Source organism: Anser brachyrhynchus (genome assembly GCF_964034855.1).
Source record: "Anser brachyrhynchus genome assembly, chromosome: 1".
Taxonomy (NCBI): Eukaryota; Metazoa; Chordata; class Aves; order Anseriformes; family Anatidae; genus Anser; species Anser brachyrhynchus.
In genome coordinates, this window is record NC_137694.1 from 48,948,063 (window position 1) to 48,968,077 (window position 20,015).

Genomic DNA, 20,015 nt, shown 5'->3' on the forward strand with positions numbered 1-20,015 from the left:
ACATTCTGTGGAGATTTAAAAGCAAGAGCTTTGCATGTGATGCAACAGGAGTTAAGCCACAGTGCTGATTTCCAAGGGAAAGATTGTGGAATTGTGTGAGCCACCTGGACAGACTGGAAAAAGAAGCCAAGCAGGGTCAAGGCAGCATCTTGGCTGGACTGAAGAGGAAGTCAGGTCAGCAGCTATGAAATTGTTAGTGAAATGGGAGGAAGGTTATAAAAACAGGGAGAACAGTCTGACAAAAGTAGGGAGGCGTTTGCAAGATGATACTGATATAAAAATGACAGCAGTTACCATGGCTGCTGGGAGGGAACATAGCCAACAATCCAATGGTTGGAAGGCTTGGATAAAGGGAAGCCTGTGAATTATCTTCTCAGATGGTTATGTATGTGACCTGAGATCACAGTGACAGGGAGAAACAAAAAGGAAAATAAACAATGCATCATGTCCTTCTCATCAGGCTTACAATCTTTTGCAAGTTCTGTTTTTTTTTTTTTTTTTTTTCCCCCCAAATTGCAGGAAATTAGAAATTTCTTCAAACAGACCCAAAAATAGATGCATGACAATTGATGAAGGACAATAGACTGCAGCCAACATTAGATAAGTGCTTCTTCAGTGAACTCTGAGGTGTTTATTAATCAGAGGTAAATAGCCTTGCTTCTAGTTCAGTCCAGGTCTGGCAGCTGCCTTCTCTTGATTTTCTCCCTGGCTTGGAAAAGACAGAGTCATTTCACTCATTCTTGAGCCCAATCCCAGGCATCTCTTTAATTTAGAAACATTTTTAAGCTTACATCTCATTGTAAACAGCTATGTTTCCCCAATGTCTACTATCGATGTGACTCCTTACGTTTTGTTTTGTTTTGTTTTTGTTTGTTTGTTTTGCTTTTTGCTTATTTAAATTTTGGTTTAACACATTTAAATTATGCTTTTATGTGCTCATGAGAAGAGACTGACAAATTTTGAAAGATTTGTTTGTCTTGGTGCTCCCGCTCCTTTCTGGAGAATTGTCTTTTCCGTAACAGATATGACCAGTTCACGAGTGACACATCCCTGAAAGAAAAGCTCACATTGGGTTACCTGTGCCTGAGGAACATCAGGAGAAAAATAGCTGATGAAATAAAGGAAAGTGCTTAATTATCTGACATTATACATGGTCACCAATACATGAATGGATGTGTGCCTAATATATAAAATTTTTAGTCTGAAAAGGTGAGAAAAAATCCTACTGACTTTGATTATTCCCTCCATAGGGTAATTTGCAATATCTGCTTGCAACATGTGAGTTGTAAACAAACTATAACTAAAATTTGAATCCCTATGTAATAGTCCTTTTCTTACTTTTTTCATAATAATAACTTAGTCTTCCTCAAGCCTCACTTGGCAGACTTCCCAGTGTGTCTTTTTGTAGGGTGGCCCGATTAAATTCAACAGAGAGAAGCACGTGACACTCTGAAGTAACCATTTTGTGAGTGGTCTTTGAATGTCCTTTATTGCTGAGTGCATTCAGTTTCTGTTTTTCTCCTGATAATCTTATTCATATTGCACATGCTTACATAGGTTTCTCCAAGGGCAGCTCAATCTGAGCTGCTCCAGTGCTACTAAAATGAGAGAGACAGGGAGCTATTTTTCTAGCTGTCTCTCACAGATGTCATTACTACTTTTCCCATTTGAAGTCCCTGGAAATTTTTGTTCCTTAGCAAACATGCTGACGCAGTGTCCTATCTTCCATCTTCTAGAGTGCAGTTGTTCTTGTGTAGAAATTAGAGTGTTAAGCTTAAATGCATATATGGGTTCAAGTCTCAGTAAATACCAGCCAGGGGAACATAGCATAAATAAAACTTTGAAAATGAAGCTGTCTTTTTCTGTTACTACTGAGTGATTAGGTTTGTTCATGGTAACATTTCTACGTTTCTATATTTCTAACATTTCATAAGAGCAAGTGTAGGGTCCTGCACCTGGGAAGGAACAACCGCATGTATCAGTACAGGCTAGAGGGCGACCTGCTGGAGGGGAGCTCTGAGGAGAAGGACCTGGGGGTCCTGGTAGACTACAGGTTGACCATGAGCCATCAGTGTGCCCTAGTGGCCAAGAGGGCCAATGGGATCCTGGCGTGCTTTAAAAGGACCGTGGCCAGCAGGTCAAGGGAGGTGATCCTCCCCCTCTACTCTGCCCTGGTCAGGCCTCAACTGGAGTACTGTGTCCAGTTTTGGGCTCCCCGGTACAAAAAAGACAGGGATCTCCTGGAAAGAGTCCAGCAGAGGGCCACAAAGATGATATGGGTCCTGGAGCATCTTCCCTATGAAGAAAGGCTGAGAGACCTGGGTCTGTTCAGCCTGGAGAAAAGAAGACTGAAAGGAGATCTTATCAATGTTTATAAATACCTGAGGTGTGGGAGTCAGAGGGATTTGGCCAACCTCTTTTCAGTGGTTTGTGAGGACAGGACAAGGGGCAGTGGCCACAAAATGGAGCACAGGAAGTTCCGCACTAACATGCAAAAGAACTTCATGGTGAGGGTGACAGAGCACTGGAACAGGCTGCCCAGGGAGATTGTGGAGTCTCCTTCTCTGGAGATATTCAAGGCCCATCTGTACACCTACCTGGGCAGCCTGCTCTAGGGAACCTGCTTTGGCAGGGGGGTTGGACCCGATGATCTCTCGAGGTCCCTTCCAACCCCTACAATTCTGTGGTTCTGTGATTCTACAGGTTTTAGTTGTAAATTGTAATAAAGATGTAATAATACTAAGAAACCATGCAGTAGATAGTGAAGATAAGTATTGTCTAGCGTATATCAGAACAGTTCAAGAAGGAGACTTAGGAAAGCCTCAGTAGAGCATGGTAGCATTTAATACTTAGCTTGTTTTTTTCTTGTTTTGTAGAGTTTAACTGTTTACTTTGAAGTTTGACTGTTTGCTATTCCCTTCAAGGATGGATGCCATAAGAAGAATACAGAGGAGATAATCAGTTGCCCAAGGCCACTCAGAGAGTAAGTGACTGAGATGAGACTGAAATAGTGGTTTTGATTTGCACGGTCACTGAGGTGAGCAGTGTTAAGCCAGGCTCTTATACCATACTTATGACTCCATAGCAGACTCTTTCAAAACTACATTACTGTTTAAAACTGAAGTGCATCAGCTATGCTGATTAATGTCACAAATAATCATAAAAAGTTTTAAATACAGGAAGAAGTAAACAATTAAATGTAATGTATGATGAATTTCAGGGATGTCCAATAAAGTAGGCTAGTAATAATAATGTTATTGGGCTTTTTTTTTTTCTGTGGAGAAAAATATCCTTTCTCATGGACTTACCTCATCTGAGACTCAGTGGGCCAGGATGAGGCAAACTATGTTTTCCTGTCACCATGTTATGCTTCTGCATTATTTACATCTCCTAGCCTATTTATGAGAGATGTGATGTACCAGTGCAGAGTGACTTGTAGGGAGAAGGGTCTTGTTTTAGAAGCACGTTTAGTATGCTGGGAGCCTGCCATTTTTCTCCTTAGGTAGTCTCTATCTTTATTCTTCTCTGACAAGAAACTTGGGCTTTGATGTCAAGAAGCACAATGAAAAAGAATGTTTTTCCCTTGCCCATTATCTTCCTCTTAGCTGAACCTGAGAATACACCTATTTATTTCTAAAAGAGGTTAACTCAAGAGTGGTAAGCTGCTTTTCCATTTTTGTTTATTTTCTCAAATGCAACTTCTGCTTTCTAATGGAAAGGATGGATTTTTTTAGTACTTTTTATGATCAGGTTTTAAAAAAGGCAAATAGGCAATTATAGCATGGCAATTACATTAAAAAACCCTGCCACAGCTGCCATTCTTGCAGCATTTCTAGCTTTGCCTTTATTATAGTGTCAGTATCCATTCTGCTTATTATCATCTACATTTCTCTTCATTACTAGTGACAGAGAAAGTAAAATTAGAAAAACAACAACAACCATAACAAAAAAAGTACAAAAATCTGTAGACCAAGATGAAAATACTGACAAACTAAGTTAATAAGGGATTCCCCCAGATGTCTCTTAGGACGTTTAGATGCCATCAAAGGGAGACATTTCTGTATTTCAAGGCCCTTAGTGTGTTCTGTGTCCCTGCAGGCCTATGCTTGCAAAAAGAGGAGGAAGAGGAACCTTCACTCACTTCTTCATTAAGCAAAATCTTGCTTATTTTCACATTTGCTCTACAGGGTGATGCCACTCTGTAAATAGACTTTAAAAATGTAGATTTCTGAGGGGAAGACCCATGCTTCGCACCTGAAAGTTAAACATAAAGTGTTGGTGGAACAGTACAGTGCCTAGTTTTACTATTTCAGTTGGCGTGTGAAGAGCTAGAGAGGCTAGGAGATCCTTTCTTAGAAAGTTATTTTGAAATTACTGACAGGTGGGACAATTTGACACATTCTGAAAGCAAAATATTTACCCAGAAATACCTTCAAAACTTTCTATTTAGTTTCATGCCACTTATTTACAGACTAACATTTTATCTTAAGGTGACCCATGGACAAGTAATTCATTTCCACTGCAAGTATAATAACAGTATTCAGAAAGAAGCAATGCCATGGAAAGTCGTGCTTTTCCTTGCAGTGTTAGAATATTCCATGATATCTCCAGTAATATTGTTCAAACTGTGGACCAAAAAATTCAGATGAAAAACCAAGAGGTCGTACAATAAAAAGAAAAGTCTAGGGGTCCATGAGTAAAAGAGATGATGATGTGCTATAGGCTTAGCTGCCAAGAGAATGGAGAAAGAGTTTTCCTAGAATCAGTGTTGCACAGAAGGAAAATGGCAGGATGAACATGATTATTCAGTTTTTGCATGAAAAATAGCTGGGCAAAACTGAAGAGATGCTGGTCAGTGAACTGACATAAAAAGTTGGTAGAGTACCTTCTCAGCCTCACCACTGAAGGCATATACCTATTATCTGTCAATGTGTGACTAAGTGTTGGGAAGATGAAGAAACCGTGTTTATTGGCTAGTGAAATTGGGATGAACAGATAATATTGTTTTCTAGATAGTGGGAGTACGAGTGAACAGAAGTCTAGTGAATTTTCATTTAAAGGATTGTTGTATCCACCCTTGAATATAACCCTCTCCAAGGGAATCACCAAAGGTGAGTGTACGCAAATTAGGTAGGAGAGTGCTGCCATGTATCCAATGGTTTGGCCCACTGTGAACATAACAGGTCTTTACAGAAGTGTTTCAGTTACTCCAGTCAGCTGTCGATGCCAGTTTATAGCTCTTGTCCTAATTTACGAAGCAACTAATGAATTGAGTTTCATCTACATAGAAGACCAAATATCTCTGACAGCTGGGAGACTACAAACTGCAAATATGAAGACTTATTTGTTTGGGAAAGGAAAAAAGGTGGAGAAAGAAGGGTTTGTTATGGAAGGGCCTGGCTATAAAAATCATGCAGATACAAATGCTGACCATATTTTTGCATGAATGGTAAATAATTTACATTTTATGGAACAGTCAAAATTTCAGATTTATTCCTAAGTTTATATTTTCCAAAAATCCTTAACCCAAGCAGAGTTTTAGACTTGAAGACAGTGAAGTGGCAGCAACCCTGAGATTCCGTAGGGATTTTACTGTTGCTATTGATTTGTATGTGGAAAGTCCTTATATGTTTACACTGCCTTATCACTGTGCTTAAAAAAGTAAGAATTACTAAGGTGATCTTCCACCTGAAAGTAGAGGTAAATCTGTGGGTAGAATGAGGAAAAGTAAGTAGCAGAATAATCTTAGGACCAGGATACATGTATTGATTTCAAGTACTGGCTCACATTTTTCTAAACTCTGAGTGGAGGGCTGTTAATGGACTTTGTCTCAAAAAAGAGAGAGCATTCAATGGTCTCTGAAAAGGAGATGACCACTCAATAATTTGATTTATACCTGTTTAGTTATAAAAGCAATGTGGGTCAGTGCTAGCATCCACCTTAGAGAGATATCCCTATACAGCATGTCAACTTTATTACATAAACAAAGCATGGAGCATGGTATCCATACTATATACTAACTGTGGGAATTTTGAGGACTAAAGTACATTCAGTTCTAAAATATATATGAAATTAAGTTTAACTGAGTAGGTGAATCAGAAGACTCTCCATCCTTTTATCTATACTAACACAAAAGCTAACAAAGGATGACCTCAATGCCAAAGTTCATTAAACCCGTATATATTTATAAGTTGGGTATAAACATCCCCACACTATTTGTTAACTTTTAAATTGTATGTATGTATGTATTTTTGTATTTATTAAAAATAATGCTACTTATTTTATCTGTTCTCTAGGAAAGATTGCTTCTTTGTGCTTGTCCCCAGTTTCCAGAAGAATTTGCTTGCCCTTCCTTCCTATCTTCTGTTTTACCTGTCCTTGTAACTTTTGAAGAAATCACATTACAGAAACCAAGTCCTGGTAAGGTCCCTGCATGTTGCATGAGGCAGCACGTCATTGGCTTCATACCTGAAGTCTATAGGAACAATAACAACTTCAATTAACGTGTGGCTCCTCCTGCTCTTGTTTGTGGGGCTGGCTTTCCTGTGGCAATGTGTGAAGACAGGCAGGCATCCAGTTGGCACCAGTGGTGCAGAGGGAAGTCAACTGCCCCTGCTGCTGAGGTGCAAATGCAGCAAAACTTGTGACAATTCACTCCATACTGCTGCAATTCCCAGCTCAGAAAAGGCCTTCCATGCAGTGCTGTACCCGGTTTGGTATGACTGGGTGTCTGCTGGGGCCCTATGGAGACACTGGTGTCATTGAGCCATTGGACGTGAATGTAATCGCTCAGGTTAGTGCTGGTTTAGGGATTTATGCAACACTCTGTTCCGCGTCTTGATAGCCATGGTTGTTCAGCTGTTGCCTTCCCTGACTGGTAACTGTGAAAAGTGTATATACGAGCTGTACATCCATTGAATCCTTTCCTGTTACTGAGATCAGAAAAATCACCTCTGCATTTGCCAGTAATACTACTTAGATCAATACATTTTTCAAATGCTGTGTTGCTGGCACTACATAATCATGTTATAAAGTTAATTATCTCTTTAATTGCTTATTTTAAAATCTAGCAATAAACTAAGGGGAGATGAAATTGATCTGCAAGAACTTGATGGGGACAAAGCAAGGACTGCAGAAAATCAGAAATATTATGCATAATTAAGAAAACTGCTAATGATAACTTTAATCAATAAAATTAGAGATGGAAAAGCTGCAAGGTCATGTATTTCATCCAAGGCCTCTGAAAGCTTATTTCCTTATCACTGAGAGAACAATTTTCAATTTCATGCCTGATTTTGGCTCATCCTTCACTTCTAGCTAACCAGCAAAATCTGTCTGAATTTCACAGATCTGATCCTACTTTTTTCCAGAAATCTTAAGGCAAAATGGAGATGGCATTTGCAAGAATGGAGGGTTAAGAATATGAGGGATTTCCATTCGAAAACAGTTATCTTAATCTGTTATGGCTTGGCCTGGAACAGCTTTGCATTTATTTTCTGCCCGGCTCCTTAGGAGCAGCTTGCACCTTCAGAGGACTACAAGAATTCTGGGGGAGGGACTGGGGGTAACCAATGTTCTCACTGAGAAAGGCTTGTGCAGTGCTGTGACTTGGGCAGTATCCACAAGCTCCCCCAAAAGTCCCCACGAGGCTTCAAAATGACAAATAACGTCACTGTGGTTTAGGTGCAGGTCTTGGCAAACCCAAAGTAGAGCAGCTGCCCTGAATGACATTTTACAAGGTGGCAGTGTGTCTGTCTGACCCATGTCTCCAGCCTCAGCAACAAGCCAGATCAGGGGAAACATCTAGGAAAAGGGGCTTCTCTGGTCATACCACTGCTGATAAATGACCTTAAAAGTGATTGGTTTTGGGTGGCACTTAAGGTTTCCTCTCTGGCATATGTTTCTGCATCTAGGTCAACTGGGGTCCATCATACCAAACCTAAGTAGATCCATTGCAGCAATATAGGCTTATATTTACCCCTAGCTCAGTTGCAGATTTTTTTGTCAAGAAAGGCTGGGTAGGTAGGGAGAGGGCTGTGCGAAGAGGTAGAGAGGACATGCCTGTTTGTGAATCACTAAAAACGCATATATGGTATGATCTGTATAACCTGAAAGATGTGACAAACACCTGAGTGTTTCTCCTCCTCTCTCTCCCATCTTGGTCTTCAACAGTAACATTGATGGAGTGTAGGGTAGGTATAGGAAAACTGAGTAATGGGAAAAATAGTTAACCACCTCATGCTGTGGGTGTAAACAGTTTTAATACAATTTTATGTACATACTCCAAATACTGCACCTACTTGGCAAGACACTCTTCAAATTTTGAAAGAGAAGAATGTTTACCCACAGAGACCAGATATACCACCCTCAGAAACTTGATTTATACCAACCCTAGGTGAGACTGTGGACCAGGAAGCTGAAGTATATAAAAAGAATAGGAGAAAAATTCAGGGGTAAAGTGGATAATAAGCATTTAATTGGGGTGCGGGTTGGGGGGGGGGGAAGAGAAGAAGGGGAGGGGGGGAAGAGGTTTAAACATGAACACAGAAAAAAAGATACTGAATAATAGTGTTGTTTGGGTGCTTTTCCTGTTTAAATTGACTAATCTCCCTAGAGCCATAGGTCAAAATCTAGGCAGGATTGACTTTGCCCTGCATCCTCAGTTTTCATCTCCATGGGAATAGATTAGCGTTTAGCAGCATTTGCTACAGCAGGAAATGGTCTCACTCTGTGCCATTCCTCTGATCAAGAGCTTTTCCTCGCTCAGTACACTTCTGTGATCGACTTAGGGTTTCTTTTTTCATCGTCAGCAAAGCCTTGTGCATTATTGCAAACAAATGATGGAGCTATGGAATTGTATCACTTATGTAATATAATCTGTGCTTTTTGCCTCTCCCAGTAGGAGAATATATACATGTATATATAACAGGCTTTTTCAGCTTTCTGTGCTTTGATTGTCCATATGCTCCTTTTCTTCTACGCTGGATGGAATCTGTAAGTATAAAACAATAAGAACCAACAAATCACATCAGTGTTTAAATTAAGGCAGTTTATTTCTATTTTTCACAGAATTCTAATCAGACCTGCTTCATCCAACACAGTTGCTAGGTCATTTTTCACTTGAATTAACATAAAATTAAGATGAGTAAATCAGTGGTACATATGTTGTTTAGATTAGTTACCGCTTAAGTCTCTCAGCTAGCCAGACATATGGATAAGCTAGGCACAGATTAAACAGGTCTGCGTTGACATTAAAATGCTATTCTTGTGATAAATAATGTAATACAAACAAGTATATGACAAATGTAACCCAGACTACATTCACTTTCAGGGTAATATTGATGCTTCCCCAGGACTATTCTGTATGTGTCATACATTGGTTCAAGGCTTGTTAACATATGACAACAAAAGAAAAAAAAAAAAGTTAGATTTCTTTTAATTGTCTCCCTACGTAGCTGTGGAAGAATTTTATAACTCTTCGTGTTCAAAACAGTAATTACCTGAAAAACAAAAAGTGATTTGTAGCTGTAGGTGGGTCTTGGGTAGAAATCTGAAGAAATTGAATTTTTGAAAAAGGCATTCTGCTCAGCCTCAGAAAGTCAGTTCTTCTTTATAAAGTGTTGAAGTCACCACCAAGCATTGAAATAGGCCTTTATTTTGTTATTTTTTTCTTCTTCTAAATGGTAGGCTGCAGGAGCAGGCTTATACAGTTAGGTGCTCTAAAAGCTCTGAAGTTAAGAAACAGTTGGCAAAATCACTGAGGCACCTGTCAGAGCACATCTTAAGGGCCTTATTGCTTACTGGGTATGATGGGGACCTGTACAAAATATCATCCCCTCTGCTCTTCTGTGGCTCAGAAAAATATTCTGGCAGGGATCCACACTGGCCCAGGGGAACAGCTCCATCCTGGTATGCATTTACTTGGTTGACACAATGACTTTCACAGGGGCTCCTCAGCTTCTCTGAATATCGGTTGTAAGCTGTGGCTTACTTTGGTACTTCTATGCTGGGGTAAATCAGTTTAGCTCTCCTGACATCTTATGTCAGCGTGTCACTTGGTTTGGTATTGGATGCATCTTATTCTGCACCTTTGAACTGAAGTTGCATTTTGCAGTCAGTCCTACTGTTGTGTTGTATAGTTAGGACAACAGTTTTTGTTGTTGTTTTTAAATGTTATTATACTTCTTTAATTATGTCATAGTGATGGGAAGCAAAGGCTCAGTAGTTTTATTTATTTATTTATTTATTTGAGTTCTAGACCAAGTCTCTTACTTCCGTAGCCAAGAAATACTTGGTCATTATTCTCTTTGGCTTCCTCTTTGTTTACATGTGCCCAAATCCTAGTTAAAGCAGCAAGAGACAGCAAGAAGTCCGGCCTCATATTCAACCCTTTGTTGAACATCAGAAACTGTTGTCATAGTGAGAAGCATTGACACATCTGGCAGTCTCTGCCCAGGCCTTCAGTAATAGGGGTGAAATAAACCCTGACTGAGGAGCGGAAAGCTTAGCATGTTTGCTGATGCTTTGCATGGGTTTTGCAAATGACATTAGTTTCACATTTACATAAACTCTCCACTGCAAATATACAGATCCATTATTCCACATAGCCCTGTGTTATTTCAAGGTGAAACTGGACTACTAACCTGTGGTTTTAAAATAAAGGGTGGTCAATGATCATACTTTATCCTGTAGCTTTTGCACAATTCTGAAATTGCAACACCAAAAGAAAAAATCTTTTCATTGGCAAAAATTCTGACCACATTCATAGCCAAATCAACTTCATAACAAAGTGGTTGTTTGCAGTGATGTAAATGTACATTTGTTTTAAGAATTTGCTTTTATGGTGAAAAACTAACAAATCTACTCTTGGTTTCTAAAACCTACTACTTTATTTTGTTCTGTGTTTTGTTCTGCTTTACACATACGTATATTTATGTGCAATACCAGGAGAAAATACTTTTTTGACTGTTTCTTGCAGTCAACAAGGAAAAAAGGCTTTCAAGACTTTGCAGCAAACATTACAGCCTCTTTCCCCTGAGACTGAAGTATCATAGCAGTTGAAGTTGTCAATTACTTTTTAAAGCAAGCTGTTTATAGACTATTATTCCCAAGGCTTTATTTGCTTTCTTCCTTTGCAAGTAAGATGATGGAGACAGTTACCCAATTAAACAATCTGTCACCATCCCTTCTGCTGAGTTCTTATCCTATAACTTACTCCAAACATCCCGTCTTTGTCTTCTGCCTGAGTCCACTTATTTCTCAGTCCAAGATATTCTCCTACAGACTGGAGGGCTTGTAAATAACTGTCTCATCCGTTGCTTATGGACATGAGTATCACATTAGGAATACATAGTGAACAAAGCATCTAAAAATTAGAATCAAAAAAATCCTTTGTTTGGTTTCTTAGATTTATTATTTTCTATTTTGAAGGGCTCCACGATGTGGCCATCGCTTTAAAATCAAAAATGTCTTCTCTTTTATGTTCCCTACTTTAGATTAATTAAGGATTTTTGAGGACTGAAATAACATTGGGTTTCACAAAAGTCATTGAACTTGGTAGAGATATTTTGATAAAACATATTGCCTTATAAGGGAAAAAGAAAATTGGGAAAAATTAGAAGTGTCTTTTAATCCTAATTTCCATGAAAAGATGGAATTGTGATATTCTTTTTCTGTAGAATTTAGCATGGTGCTTTCACATGCATTGATACATAGCCTAGGAGAAGGATAGTATGATGATATGATAGTGTGATGATATTTTCTGGGGTGTATCAGGAGTGATTCCCAGTGATGAAAAAGAAGAGTTAATCCTATCATACAAGGGCCAGGTAAGACAAAATCTGGAGTTTGTCACTGATCAGTGAAAATGAAATTTCATGATAACAATTGAAGATGACTACAGGAATTAACAAATGAAGGAAAAGTCTTTCTTAAAAATAAAGATGAGTAAGCCAAACTTTATATTCATGAAACAAAGAATGGCTAGGGAAAATAATGTTCTGTATAAATACGTCAGTGTATTTTCTACACCAAAGAGGGAGAGGAGCAGTTTAAGCTAAAGGACAGTCAGTGCTTGCTCTGGGAAAAAAATAAAAATAAAAAAAAAATAGGGGGAAAGGAGAGGGATATAATCTGGCAACAAATAAACAAGTAAACTTGACTGAAAATGGTGTGTGTGTGTGTGTGTGCTTTTGAGACCTCTCAGGAATAAAGCTCTGGGACAGCTTCCTGATGGGAGTCATAATTGCAAAAATCACAGCAGTTTTAAGGAGTTTGGTATTTTCATGGCTAGGCTTACACAGTGTGGTTGCCTGTAATAGCTGAGGATTGGTCTCATTAACCCAGAAAGTTCCTTCCATGGTTGAGTATAAGAAATGACACTGAGTCAGTAATTAAAGAGTCTTTTATGTTCATGTGTGATGGGGTGAAAGAACCTACATACAATTGTAATTGATTTTCTGTTGCTGTTTTTAAGTTTCGGTTTTAATTTTTCTGCATGTAATGCTTTGACCTTAACGGTAGCTTGAAATAGTTTCTGTGGAAGACATGTATGATACAAAGATATATGTGCTAATTAATGCCACACATAATGCCGTACTGCTGCTCAGTAGAGAAAAATATTCTATGATAAATGAAAGAGTGGAGTATTAATATATTCCTTGAGTTCAACACCTTTAAATAGGCCCCCAAATTGCTCTATTCATGGACAAAGCACCAGTGCGTTGGTTTCTGTTGAGAAGCTGTGCCCTGAGTCATCTGTCTGCTTGAAGTGTTTTTCTTTTTTTTTAGTTACCATAGTAACATTCAACAATTATTTTTTTTTTCCCCAATTGTTCAGTTTCAGAGGAATTTTAGAAAACTGCAAGGGATGAAAACAAAACAATACCTAGGGAAAACACAGCTGAAGCACTATAGGGGGAACTCCAGACAACAGATGCTAATTTGTGAGCTTGCAGAGCTCAGTTTTGGTTTTCAACAGGAAGTGGTGCTTCTGTAGCTGCTGTTTGGTTTCTGTTCCAGTAAATCTGTACCATTTTAACAGAAACCAGTATGTGGTTCAAATATTTATGAGCTAAATGTATGATTAATTCATGAGTGTCTTTTTTTTTTTTTCATCAGAAATGATATTGTGGTAATGGAAAAATAATGGTGACAAAGTATATGAGAGGGAGAATGAGAAAAATTGCGATTGAAGATTTATCTGCAGTTTCTTTTTCATTTCTTTTTTACATGACGATAATTATGTTGGTTTTTTTTTCCTTCTGAATTTTGTGTATGGTATAGAAAAAAATAGGTATATATGTTTGTACTGCATGTTCTCTCTGGTTCATTTTGCTGCCGAGTACTAGAGCTGAGTTGGGTAATACATTTATTACTACCCTGGCAGAGTCTGGGAACAGGAAATGAATGTCTGCTGTCAGGGCAGGAATGGTTCAAAGCCCTGTGAGGTCAACAGATGATTTTCCATTTACTGCAGTGGGTTTGGATCTGTCTGTTTATCTCTGGTAATTCATTATGGTCTCAAGTGAGGTAAAGGGACTGCAGAATCCAATCCTTGCATGTGTGACTATGGAAAGGCAGTCTGCAGTTTTTAATGTATTATATATAAGAAAAAACTGTGTGCTTTTCTTACTGAAACATGTAACTGAAGGTTGACATTAGAGAATGGATTATCACGAAGGAGGCAGGAGTTTAAAGCAGTAATAAAATTAAGCAAATAAGCTGTATAATCAAATCAGAACTATAAATTGTTAAGGAAAATGGGATCTGGTTTATTATATTCTTGTAGTAAATTTTATCTTTGATTTATAATCTCACCTGCTACAGTTGCAAAATGTTGAGTTATTTTACTATATCTGTTGGGGAAAATTACTGCATATAATATGATTCTCTATTTATTGCAACTAGAAACCTGATTAAAGTAACATCTGGGAGGAGAAAATAAAATCCTATGTACCTTATTCTTCAAATCTGCAGTATTTGTAGCACTCATAAATATACTATAAGTAATGCTACTTTTGTTTTTTCACTCAATTTTTCACTTTTTTTTTTTTAATGCTTACATTGTTTATATGCTAGAGCCCCCTTCATTGCTTGGCTCTGTAAAGAAGTTTTATTTACTTAAAACATATTTTCTCTGTTCAAAATCACTTTTTACTAATCAGAATGATTTCTACTTCTCTTAAAGGCAAATCTTCTGTTAACCAACTTGGCCTGGAGAAAAATTACTTTAATCTCAGAGACTGCATTAAACTTAGGTAGAAGCCAAATCAATAAAGGTGAAGGTCATGGAAACTGATGATTAGAGCAAACAACAGGCTGCCTACTGTACAATAGGGTTATAAAATAAAACAAAACAAAAGCCTATCAGAATACATCAAGAAATAAATTTATGAATATATTCCTCTTCAGAAAGCTGAATAGTCAGTTATCTCCTGCAGCTTTCACTCCCCACCCCCCCCTTTTTCTTCCTCCCTTCCCCTCAGCTCCTTTCTCCCTGCCGTTTTCCTCTTATTTCCTGCCATGCTATAAACTAAATTACCTCGTGGAAAGATTGGTGAGCCCTGACTGACTAACATGTCAGGTTTTCAATGCCCTCAAATACCTTGTACTGACATGTATGTGACATGGAACGAATATTGCTTTAAAACCGCTGAGAAATAGACAACTTCCACAATCTATGTAGCTGACTTCTGTCTCTACATGTAACGCATGTAATACAAATTCCCACATACAATTTTTCACTGGTTTTGTTTGTGTGGGAGTTAGGGGAGAGATCGAGGTATGGGTGTGGAAATTGGAGGGGTGAATAGCAGCCACAGTGACTGAGGACTTGGTTTAGGTCTAGAGCTTAATAACAGTTAGGGTTAATGGCTTGAGGTGATTAACTGGTTCCAACCCATCATTAATCTGCAGGAGGTGTCTTTAGCCTTGTTCATTATTCGTAAGAAATGATACCCTAGCAGTTTGCTTGAACTTTGTTCTTTTGTTGTTGACAAATGAGTCTGAAAACAAATGTGGTGGAATCAAAACCCGTGGCATGAAGGCACTTGTCTAGGGCTCATGTCAGGGTCTGCCCTGCGGATGGGGGAAGCGCTGGCCTGACCACACTGGCAGAAATCTCATTCCTAATTCTGCTCCTATATCTCTGATTTTTCCTTCCTTTCCTCCCCAGGTGTACCGCACACCTACCAATTCTTAACACTGTTAAAAATCAGGCCTCTCACTAAACTATATGTGGATGCGAATCTCATCCTTGTGTTTTAAAATCAGGCTTACTTGTTTTTACAGGGATATTCCCTTTGTCCGCTCCCAGCATGTTTTACCTTAGATTGGCAACACTGGAAAGAATTTGCAGGAACTGATGGTCAGGTTTTGATCTCAGTCCCTGAACTGGTCTCAGCCACCTGCAGATCTTGACAATCCGCTTTGGCAGGGACGAGAAGAGTGGCGCTGGAAATTTCACCGCAGAGCTGTTGATACAAATGCACAAAGTTATTAAGCTAAATCTGGAGAAGGCATCAATCATTTTGAAAGGAGGCTGTTTGATTCTTTCCTCAAAGTCCAATTGGACCTGACATCAGCCTGACACCTGCCTTTTATTCTGTACAGGCTCATCACAGTCTAATTCTGCTAAATTACTAATAAGGCCAGTGACATATATAAAAAAACAGAACAACAGCAACGTTAGTGTGTGTGAGGGGACCAAAGGAGATGAGAAGCAGAAAAGTTTAAAGATTTAAAGGTACAGGTCTTTTAAATACTGATTTATACTTCCTCTACTCTTCCAGGCTGGTTTGTCACCTCCACAGAGTTATGTGCACAGTGACTGAAACATGTAATTATTCTGTAAGATAAATAAAAAAAAAAAAAAAAAAAAAGGAAAGGGCAAATAACTCCTATTCTGAGAGATTACCTTCACTCTAGAATTAAACTAAACTTGGTACAAAACATAGCTAGTGTTGCAGTCAGACTTAAGCTTAGCATTCTGCCAAAACTCAGGACAGAGGCTGTGCTGCACCGTGGACTGCTATGGTGATTCCAGTGCCCTGCTTGTTTAAATGGCCAAACTTAACTCACGCACTATAGACTGCTTCCTGTGAGTTGAGAGGTTTTTAAAATTGCACTATAAAACCAACACTGCCTGTGATACAGATTGAATTACTACTATGTTGAGCCAGACAGCATAGCGCTTTTTTTTTTTTTTTTTTTTTTTCAGGTGTGTATTTCAGAGTAATTGATGAAATTTGTGATTTCTTACAGCCCACTCGAAAGCTGTAAGTCCTGGAGCCAGTTTGAATGGCTACTTGGGACCTGATCTGTCTGCTGTTGTGATTAAAGACTATAGTGTAAATAACATCTTAGTCCTAATGCAGAAGATGTCACAGAGGATGGTGGATAAAAAACTGCTTGCAGGAGCTCACATCCAGGCACAAGTGGCTGGGATTCATTGCTCTGACCTGGGTCAAGTATGCTGCTGTGGCTGGGAGGCCTCATCACTCCCCTTACCCTAAAAGTGCAGGCCTGGTGTGCCCAGGAGGTGTTTCTCCATGGCTTCCAGAGCTGAGTTTTCTGGGGCGCTTCTGTACTGACTATCCCTCATGGCCAAGGAAGACCGTGATAGTCAGGTGGAGAGGAATTTCTGATCTTTTCTGGCAACAGGTTGAAGTATATTCCTGGATTGGTGCTCTGTGTCTCTCACAGCATCGTGTGGGAGGCCAAGGTAAGCCTCCTTGTACCAGACTTATCCCCTCGCCCTTTGTATTCCCATAGCAATGGCTTGAGCACCTGCGTGCAAGGCTGTGTGCAGTTCCTGGTCCTTGGCTCACCCTGACCGTGTAGCTGTGCTGAAGGCAGAGGAGGACTTGCATGTGCTTAAGCTGCTACTTGTCAAAAGTTTACTGTCAAATATACATAGCATGAGAAATGGGGCAACAGGAGCTCTGGGAGGCTCACAGCACACAGATGCATGGCAGCTCGGACACATTCCTGGTTAACTTCCCACTTTGCTGGCCATGTGTTTTTGGAAAGAAGGGATACTGCACACTGGAATTTGTGCCATCAAATCAGATAAATGTAGCCTGAAGCTCTCTAGAATGGTGGACAGTCCTATGGCTCTCAACCCAAACTGATAAGTGAGATTTGGGGTTAAAGGTACTTTTTGATCTTGTGCCTCCCTCCTTCACTGTCTCATATTAGCTGCCCTCTTTTCTACCCTATTAACTGCATGAGTGTACCCTTTTATCAGCTTAAAGGCCTTAAAATATGGTATTTCAGATGCGGATGAAGGGCAGTGTGCAGCTCTAAGTAAGTCACTCTGATAAATTCCTCTTCAGGGTAAAGTTGTAGAGGAGTGCTGCATGGCCTTTTTTATGCCACTTACAGAAATATTAGATAAATAGTTGCAATTTGTCAAAAGCCCAGTTACAGTAATACATTTGTGCCTGAATACAATATTTCCCCTAGACTTTATGTAAGTTTACTTACATTGAATAAAAAAAAAATCAGAATGTGTTTACTTTCAGCTTTATAACTAAATCCATAACAATTTATTTTGTATGAAAGGTTAAATGACTTAATAATGGCTTTCTCAGAATATTTTCATATTTTCTGAATGTTGGAAAAGACATGCTTTTTTTTTTCCTTTTTTTTTTTCTAGATAGGCAGAAAATACATCATTACATTCCTGCTTTAGCTATGTAAATGACTTTACTGATAAATGAAAATTGATATTTCAAAGCTGTAGTTTATTATAGCCTGATGGCATATAGCCCTTATCATTCAAGGCAGTATTTAACTCTGAATAATATATTATGCTAACTCTCTGAAATTGTTATTATGAGATTTTAATGCACCATAAAACATGCCTTATGATCTTCAGCTTGCTAAAATGTCAATCTTATTAATCTAACATACATCTTGAAAATCAGTAGTTTGACAAAATCTGTCTTTATATACAGTATTTTGTTTACTGTATTTCATACATGGATTTGTGTGTAAGTATGGAATTTGCAACATCTAAATAAAAGAATTCTTTCTCTTTCTCTCTCTTTCTCGCTCTCTTTCCTGCACATATGAAAAAGTAACACAGTAAGTTCCCAGCCATAACTGGGAATCCTAGATTCTGACAAAATTTAATCAGATTTATTTATTAAATAAACAGTGTTGTTGGCAAAGCAGCTAAGATACTGAAGTAATGCATATGAATCTGTTATTGTTTTTGCACTTGGCCTTTCCAGGTTGTCTTGTTCTGATTTGAAAGTGTTGGTGTTTTGTCTTAGTTTAGAGGTAACTGTTTTATTTTGACAATTCTGAGGAAAATGTATTAGCTAATCTTGAACCAGAGAAGGACAGGAAAGAAAAAATATGGGGAAAGAGACTCTCATGGGTGCATACTCTTGCAACATGAAGTTTTGCAGAGGGTAGCAAAAAGAAGATTGTGAGTCATTGTCTCTAGTCTGTTTTCACATTTGTGTCTACTCAGTCTCAGAGGTGTTCTGGGCCTTGTGAGGACCACAACAATGTACAGTCAATCAACTCTCCAAACTTGGGCTGAAAGTTCAGCAATGTGACTGCCAACATAAAGTGGCTATCTATCTATTAAAGTCTGCTGGGGCAAGGTGACACTACCATCAAACTTTTGTGTGTGTGTGTATGTGTGATGATCAGAGTGGGACAGAGAAGCTGTCAGAGAGATGTTGCTTCATTCTTATATTCCCATGACTGGTCAGTGCAAGCTCTGCAAGGCTTACAGCTGGACTACTGTGTTACACTCACTGACCATAGTTGGAGAAATCAGTCCAGGGCTCTGTTCTGCTCAGACTGGAGTTTAGCAAATGGAAGTCCCAGATTAAAATATTTTCTCTCATTTGTGTTTGTATTAGTCAAAACCTAGTAATTCTGGTCTTTAGATTTGATGAAATTTGAGAGGTACTGTATGAACAATGTTTTAGTGGAAATCCTTATTTTTTTTCTCTCTTTTTTTTTTTTTTTTTGGTGAGAATGGATACCTCACAAGGCAGATTAGACTTTTTTTCAAACTAAACCAGTCAATGTACATGTTATTTACATGTGTTCTGCTTGCTTTTCCTTTATTAACTGGAAAGCTAGTAACTGTAACCTCTCTTCTTTCAACATGTAGAAGATATTTAAATTAAAAATAACTGTCAAAGGCAAAAATGTTCTTATTCAGTTCTACTAGTTAATTAGTTGTCCTGGTTCCAGTTAGGACAGAGTTAATGTTCCCTCATAGTAGCTGGTAGGGTGCTATGTTTTGGATTAGGATGAGAAGAGCGCTGATAACATGCTGATGTTTTAATTGTTGCAGAGCAGTGCTTACACCAAGCCAAGGACTTTTCGGCTTCTCGCTCTGTCCTGCCAGCGAGCAGGCTGGGGGTGCAGCAGGAGCTGGGAGGGGACAGACCCAGGACAGCTGACCCAAACTGGCCAAAGGGGTATTCCATACCATCTGACGTCATGCTAAACAATATATAGGGGTGGCTGGCCGGGGTGGGGGGGCCGGCTGCTCGGGAATAGGCTGGGCATCGGTCAGCGGGTGGTGAGCAATTGCATTGTGCATCACTTGTTTTCTTACACATTATTATTGTTAATACTATTACCATTATCACTATTATTATTATTATTGTTATTATTATTTTCCTGTCTTAATAAACTGTCTTTATCTCAACTCACAGGCTTCACTTTCCCGTTTCTCTCCCCCCATCCCAGAGAGGGAGGGGGGAGGGTGAGCGAACGGCTGTGTGGTGTTTAGCTGCCAGCCGGGTTAAACCACAACATTAGTCAATCGGATTTGGACCAGAAAACTCTGTAAAGAAAAGCAATTTTTATTTGAAGCCAAATATTGCCCAGCTGCCTGATTCTTTCTCTACCTGTGTACTAGATGCAGTATCTTAACACAGTGAGCTCTTGTGAAATAAAAATGTAGCAACAGGTGTCCTTGCACATGCATTACATTTTCTGTTTTTCATTCCAACAGATTTCGTTACTGTCATGCT

At 38.9% G+C, this 20,015-nt stretch overlaps 1 long non-coding RNA gene across 2 annotated transcripts in view; it reads left to right on the forward strand.

Moving 5' to 3' along the window:
- LOC308187527 overlaps nt 1-18,044 on the forward strand; it is a 175,008-nt gene extending 156,964 nt beyond the window's left edge. For both annotated transcript variants that reach the window (XR_013944763.1, XR_013944764.1), the window contains 4 exons: nt 2,925-2,983; nt 5,013-5,111; nt 6,297-6,420; nt 16,264-18,044. This is a non-coding gene — a long non-coding RNA (uncharacterized lncRNA). The remainder of the gene's footprint in view (nt 1-2,924; nt 2,984-5,012; nt 5,112-6,296; nt 6,421-16,263) is intronic.
- Nucleotides 18,045-20,015: the final 1,971 nt, after the last annotated feature.